Source organism: Pleurodeles waltl, chromosome 1_1 (assembly GCF_031143425.1).
Source record: "Pleurodeles waltl isolate 20211129_DDA chromosome 1_1, aPleWal1.hap1.20221129, whole genome shotgun sequence".
Classification (NCBI taxonomy): Eukaryota; Metazoa; Chordata; class Amphibia; order Caudata; family Salamandridae; genus Pleurodeles; species Pleurodeles waltl.
The window spans coordinates 880,269,501-880,277,394 of record NC_090436.1 but is presented as its reverse complement, the minus strand read 5'-3'; positions in this window follow the sequence as shown (position 1 = coordinate 880,277,394).

Below are 7,894 nucleotides of genomic sequence, written 5' to 3'. Positions count from 1 at the left end.
CTGCTCCTCTCTCCCTCATCGTGTTGGCAGCAGGCAGGCACTGGCTCCCAGCCTGCCCTGCGGCTAATCCTGATGCTGCTCAAAGGAGATTCAGGATTGGCTGAGAGCGCCCAGCCAGGGCGCTCCCAGGCAGACTGGGAGCTGTGCAGGCTCTCTCAGAGCCTTGTGTGCATGTGTGTTTAGCTGGCCCAAGACAGCCGGCAAAACACACATGCGCTCTGAGGGGAGTGCACAGAGCACTCCCCTCTGCTTGTTACCTCCAATGCCCCACCCCTTTCACAAGGAAGGACACAGTATAATATCCCTTCCTTGTGAAAGGATTTACAGCGGTTGCTGCTGTCGGGGGGGCGGCGGGGCGACGCTCCTCCGCCCTTATGGAGGAGCCATCCCTGGTCTCTTCAAATAGATAACGTGGCCATGTGGGATGAGGTGCACTGCAGATGAAATGAGGGGCAAACAAATCACCCTTTAGCTTTGAATGAAGAGCTGTAGTATTGTCCTAAGAAATTATAATAAAGAGCAGAAGCAAAGACATGAAAGGGGAACTGTAAAATGAGAAAACTGAAAACTAAAGGGCTATTCAAGCAGCCCTGATCCTGAAGCACAGTCATTTATAGGTGCATGTACGCATGTGATCAGAAAATGTTGTCATTCACAGTGCAAGAGAGCCAACGACTGATGTGGACTGAACCATTAGCAGTACGCTGTCATGAATGGAAGCAGAGTGTAAATGGCAGAACACAGCTTAAACAAAGGACCTATATGGATATACATTTATATATATGGATGTATGTATTACTTAGAGATCCTGGCAGACAGCCAATAAAATATTTTAGCCAAAATTTAATACAATGCAAATCTTCATCCCATTTGGGTTGTCAGAGGCAGTCAACAACACCAAAATCCTTGCACATCAACGTAATTTGTGACATTTCATTTAACAAAATACCTATCTGTATGCTTTACTAGAGAGAACTAACAATCTATCCTTAAATACACATTGGCTATAACATCAATGCTTCAAAATCAACATGTCAATCTTAGTCTGTTTATCATAAATTTTCATAATAAACAGATCAGCCAATGAGAAATTCTAGCAAGAATGAATGAAGCGCAAATGTTCAACCCATTGAGGTTGTCAGAGGCAGGAACCAACACCAAAATCCTTCCCCATAAACATCATTTTTTACATTTCATTTAACAAAATACCTATCTGTCTGCTTCAATAGAGAGAACTAATGATCTGTCCTTACATACCTATTGGCTATAACAAAGCTGCTTCATAATCAACATGTCAGTCTTACTCCATTTACCATAACTTATCATAATAAACAGATCAGATCTAGGCTTCAGAAATATTTTTTCCTAATGAACCATTCAGACCTCTAACTGTTATCATTGGCTTGTCATCATAACCAACTCAGACTTAATAAAATGTATAAAATGCAGGTGTCAAACAATATAAAATTCCTACTATTAGATGCTAATAAAGCGTACTGTAGTACAAATGATCTATCCCCATGGTTTGTTTTATTGGGTCACCAAAATCGCAATCCGTGCCTATTATATTACTCCATGAGAGTCCACACAACAATATACAGTTCTCGCTGAACAAAAAACAGTCTTCACAATAAGTAATGTCTATTTGCTTTGTCAGAACATTTCCATATAAACAGAACACACTAAAGGAATCTGACAGAAATATTTCTATTTTACCAATAATGCTCTATCCTTTATCAATGGTTTGACAATATATAGAACACAAGCCTACAAAAGTGTGAATAAGCTGGTAACCATGGTGCATTCAAGAATCAGCACAATAAAATTCTGTTCTCTGGTTCATCAGAGGGAGTGACGAACAAGAAAACCCTTACTTCCTATAGTAACCTGTGAGATTACATGTAACCAAATATCTTTCTATTCACTGTAACATACTGTGACAGCATACCGCTGATACAGACTATTGGGTTTACTGTATGCTTTTCACGATAAATAAGTCAGGTCTGCTGCCTTTTTAATAATGTTTTATAATACACTGGCCAGACATATGCCATCTGGCATGATATTTCCCTGCACATTAACTAAGCTTATTACTGCTATCATTAACTTGTCACCATAACCAAATTAAGCCTACCGTAATGAGTGTAAGCTTCCCTAGAGGTGACCATCGATCATACAGTCATTAACCCCTTAACTGCTGGGCCTTTTTCCCCCGGTGCTGAGCCCTTTTTTTTATCTATTTGGGGTAGCAAGGAGTCATTTGTGTAGAACCATCAAGATTGTTCTACAGAAAGTAAAGTTGAAATAAATAAATGTTGATATTGAGTTGAAAAAGCAGCCCTTTCTGACTATGTTTTCTTCTGTAACTTTTTTCAACGATGATGGATTTTTTAAACCAATACACCGTTATGTTTGCTGGACCCTCCTGGTTGCGGGGATATATAGGTCTTGTAGATTCATCAAGAACCCAAGCTACTCAGAACCAATAAATGAACTGCATCTCGCAATGGATTTTCATTGCATGCCAGGTATACAGCAATTCATTTGAGAAAATATAAAGAGTGAAAAATAGGTATCAAGGAAACCTATATATTTCCGAAATGGACACAAGCTAAGGAGTTTAGAAATAGTGGTTATTTGCATAACTCTGAATGCGGGGGCCCCATACTACCAAGTAAATTATAGAGCATGTCTCAAAATGACTTCTTTCGTACACACTATCTGACAGTTCGAAGGCAAAAATGTAGAGAAACACAATTACCAATCACACTTGTTCTTTTATTCTGCATTTCCTAGTGCCTTTATCATAACATTCCAAAAACAAATCAGGCATATAGTTATGATCATTAGCTTGCCACCACAACCAATTTAGTCCTATGTCGAATCCACTTAACCGCAAGCCAAAAAGTGCAATACAAGCAGTCTTTTAGTGAAATTCTCCCGATGAAAATGGTACCTCACTTGTGTGGATAGGCCTAGTGCCCCCGACAGGAACTGTCCCAAAGCGCAACATGGACACATCACATTTTTCTATTGAAAACTAATGTGTTTTTTGAAAAGTGCCTAGCTGTGGATTTCAGCCTCTTGCTCAGCCAGCACCTAGGGAAATCTACCAAACCTTTAAATCTTTTTAATCTAGACACCTAGGGGAATCCAGCATAGGGTGACTTGTGGGGCTCTCACTGGGTTCTGTCTCCCAGAATCCTTTGCAAACCTGAAAATGTGGCTAAAAACACTTTTTTCTCACATTTCGGTGCTGCAAATTTCAGGGATCTCAGAGGAACCATAAACTTCCTTCCACTCAGCATTCCCCCAAGTCTCCCGATAAAAATGGTACCTCACTGGTGTGGGTAGGCCTAGTGCCCACAACAGGAAATGCCCCACAACACAACATGGACACATCACATTTTTCCAACGAAAACTCATGTGTCTTTTGCAAAGTGCCTAGATGTGGATTTTGGCCTCTAGCTCAGCCGGCACCTAGGGAAACCTACCAAACTTGTGCATTTTGTTAAACTAGACACCTAAGAGAATTCAGGATGGGGTTACTTGTGGGGCTCTCAGTGGGTTCTGTCTTTCAGAATTTTTGGCAAACCTGAACGTTTGGCTAAGGAACACTTTTTTCTCACATTTCGATGCTGCAAAGTTCAGGAATCTGAGAGGAGCCACAAACCTTCTTCCAGCCAGCATTTCCTGACATCTCCTGATAAAAATGGTATCCAACTTGTGTGGGTAGGCGTAGTGCCCGTGACAGGAAATGCCCTAAAACACAATGTTGACACATCACATTTTTCCAATGAAAACTTGTGTTTTTTGCAAAGTGCCTAGCTGTGGATTTTGGCCTCTAGCTCAGCCGGCACCTAGGAAAACCTACCAAACATGTGCATTTTTTTAAAACTAGACACCAGGGAAATCCAGAATGGGGTGACTTGTGTGCCTCTCACTGGGTTCGGTCTCCCAGAATTCTTTGCAAACCTGAAAATGTGGCTAAAAACACTTTTCCCTCAGATATCGGTGTGGCAAAGTTCAGGGATCTGAGGAGAGCCACAAACTTCCTTCTACTCAGAATCACTAAAGTCTCCCAATAAAAATGGCACCTCCCTTTGGTGGGTAGACCTAGTGCCCGTGAGAGGAAATCCCCCAAAACGCAATGTGGACACATCAAATTTTTCCAGTGAAAACTCATGTGTATTTTGAAAAGTGCCTAGCTGTGGATTTTGACATTTAGCTCAGCCGGTAACTAGGGAAACCTACCAAACCTGGTCATTTTTACAAACTAGACACCTAATGGAATTCAGGATGGGGTGAATTGTGGGGCTCTCACTGGTTTCTGCCCCCCAGAATCCTTTGCAAACCTGAAAGATTGTCTAAGAAACACTTTTTTCTCATATTTCGGTGCTGCAGAGTTCAGGGATCTGAGGGGAGCCACAAACTTTCTTCCACCCAGCATTTCCTGACATCTCCTGATAAATATTGTATCTCATTAGGGTAGGCCTAGTGCCCGTGACAGGAAATTCCCCAAAACACAATGTGGACACATTTTTCCAATGGAAACAGACGTGTTCTTAACAAAGTGCCTAACTGTGGATTTTGGCCTCTATCTCAGCCAACACCTAGCGAAACCTACCAAACCTGTACATTTTCGAAAACTAGACAACTAGGGAATCCAGAATGGGTGACTTGTGGGGCTCTCAGTGTGGTCTGTCTCCCAGAATCCTTTGCAATCCTGAAAAGTTAGCTAAAAAAACTATTTTTCCTTACATTTCGGTGCTGCAAAGTTCAGGGATCTGAGGGGAGCCACAAACTTCCTTCCACCCAGCATTCCCCCAAGTCTCCTGATAAAAATGGCATCTCACTTGTGTGTGTAGGCCTAGTGCCGAGACAGGAAGGGATCACACATAAGTCAATGGTCATCCTTGAATGGGGGCTACTGTTGACCATGGAGTGATCCATTCCTGATGCAGGCACTTGGCACAGGCACACAAGTGGGGTAGTGTTTCTATCAGAACAAGTGGGGAAACCTGGGTGGTAGGAATTTTGTGGATCCCTCCACATTCCCGTAGTTTACATGATGAAAAAGTAAGGAAAAATAGTGTTTTTAGTCAACATTTCACCTTTGCAGGGTATTCTGGGTAAGAAAACTTTGTGGAATCCAAACACACCACACTTCCGTGGACTCCCTTAGGTGTCTAGTTTTCAGAAATGTCTGGGTTTGTAGGTTTCCCTACATGACTGCTGAGTCCATGACCAAATACACAGGAGACTGTCTTTCGAAACCAGGCTGTTTTGTCGTAGGTAATTTGGTGTCTCCACAATCCGTTTTGGGCACTTCCCTGTCACGGTCACTTTCCCACCCACACAAATGAGGCAACGTTTTCTCAGGAGATTTAGTGGAACACTGGGTGTTAGAAATTTTGTGGCTAATTGCAGATTCCAGGACTTCCCCTCATTGAAATGCAAGGCAAATGTGTTTTTGAAGCAAAGTTTGTGATGATTCATGTGTTTCTCTATTCCATATTGGCCCCACAGCCAGTGGTTTTGCCTCCAATAATGTGCTTCTCTGTTCTATATAGACCCCACAGCCAACACGTGTTTCGTCCAGGGAACACCCCTTCGACTTCATCAGGGCTGAAAGGCACCGGTGTCAAGGAACCAATCAAATCAACTATATCATTTCATACGGTTTGTTTTGTCAAGGGCCAAAATTCTTTAACTCCACATTGTTCTGAATCAGTATTTTTCACTGATGTGCCGCCATACAAAACCACTGGCTGTGGGGTCAATATGGAATAGAGAAACACATGATTGGAGGCAAAACCACTGATTGATTTGTTGGATCTAATTTAATTGTATCCATGTGATGGAAGCACGAAACATGGGACAGAGACATTAAACTTCAAAACGTTGAATCAAGCTGAAGACTATTGACGCCTCTTCAATTCTGGATTATTCCTTGTTTCACTTCTTTTCCTTTTTATGCTGAATACCATTTGAAAAGAACTTTTGGAGTAATTGTAATGACATTAATTAGTACACTTCACTCACATCAACTTACCGCCGCCAGACTAGAGCTCAACACATTCACACACCACAGGATGGAATAAGTTTGACTACATTTTGCCACCTTGCAAGTAACCACTTCCTTCTTCCTGAACATTACAGAAGGCATCCGTAAGGAACCTTTACTAATGAGTCCCATAACAGCCACCTGAGGCTCAGGAAGACATGTTCTTCATGCGCCTTTTGCGTACTCACTGTGCTAAATCCAACTCCTTCCAGTTTGTGGATGCATGTTAGGGGCGTCAGAGTATGCCATGGAGGGCTATTCTTCAAACTGAGCGAGCCTTAGAAACTAAGGTAGACATGCTGGGGAATCCTCAAAATGTTCCCTAAAGATAAGATCATAGACTATGAAAAAAGGGTAGTGTTTGGCACACACAGGGTAGTCCATGAGAACGTAGCATATGTTCCTTCCAACATTATGTGCAGTGCTGTGATTGTAATGCACTTATCATACAGCAAATTGAACATCTACTAAGTTTTTGTGGAGGATGAACATGGCAAGCAGGTCAAACACTGACCCATTTGTGTCATTGTCCTTCAGTGCTGGGGTGGCATCAACGGGTTTGAATCTATACGTGTGGATGATGTGCATCTGTACAACATTTACTATTTGCCTTCTACCTGTGCAATATTCCTGTGAAAACAGACCTACCATAAGCTTTCCTTATCCGTTCATATCTCTGTCCTCATCAGAGTCATGACTAATCCTGTATAATTGCCAAGTGAACCTATACCAATGCCTTCCGCCATTAGATACTTGAAGCTCAAGAAAGCATGTCTTTCATGCACCATTAGTGCACTTACTGTGCTAAATCCAACTCCTTCCAGTTTGTGGATGCACAATGGGGGTGTCCGAGTATGCCTTGGGAGGCCTATTCCTCAAACTGAGCAAGCATATATACTGTTGAAACTAAGGTAGACATGCTGGTGAATACATCCTACGGTCTCTAACGTATAAAGTCAAACAAATGTCTTGTGGGACTCATTCACCAACACTTCTACTTTTGCTTTGAAAGTGAAGCTACAAAGTGAGTTTGCACACTTTCAAACAAGTAGAAATATTGGTGATTATGTCTGACAGGACATTTGTTTGACTTATTACACTTACTCTGGTTCTCTTTGGCAGTCATGGTGGTCTTTGTGTAGCATACATAAGTTCCTTTATAATCACTTCAAAATTCAGTCATGCCTTTAACATTTTGCCACACAGGGAATTCTGTGACAATGTGGCATATGTTCTGTCCACTAGTATGTGCATTGTGGGGACTAAAATGCATGTTAATCGAACAGAACAGCTACCATTGTTCTGACGGTGGATATAGGTGTCGAGCAGGCCATAAACAATTCTATGATTTCCTAAAGTAGATGAAGTACAATTCTGTGGCTGCTTGCCTAACAGAGCAGTGTCCCATGGGCGTTTGGTATCGATTCACAGCCACAAAGAGGTTCACCCAACAGCAGCTCAACATCAGTCAATTTCTCAGAGCTTTGCTTTAGTATGATAAAATGAAAGGCAAGAAGGGGCACAGAGGCCTGGCTGAGATGGGCACTGAGGACAGTAATACGGACTCTCCTAACGCTTTCCATGCTTCAAGCACACTTTAGCTGTGACATGGACGATCCTTTCTGGATGTTTTAGGTATACGATCAAAAAAGTGTCGCTCCTGCAGCCTTGCCACATCCTCCAGAACATATGAGGTGCTTTTTATATATGTGTTGATAGAGAGATTTCTCTGTCTCTCGTTCTCTCTCTCTCTATAGATATATATATATATATATATATATATTTACATTTGTGCTTTCCCTGGGGCCGATCGCATCCCCAAGGCAA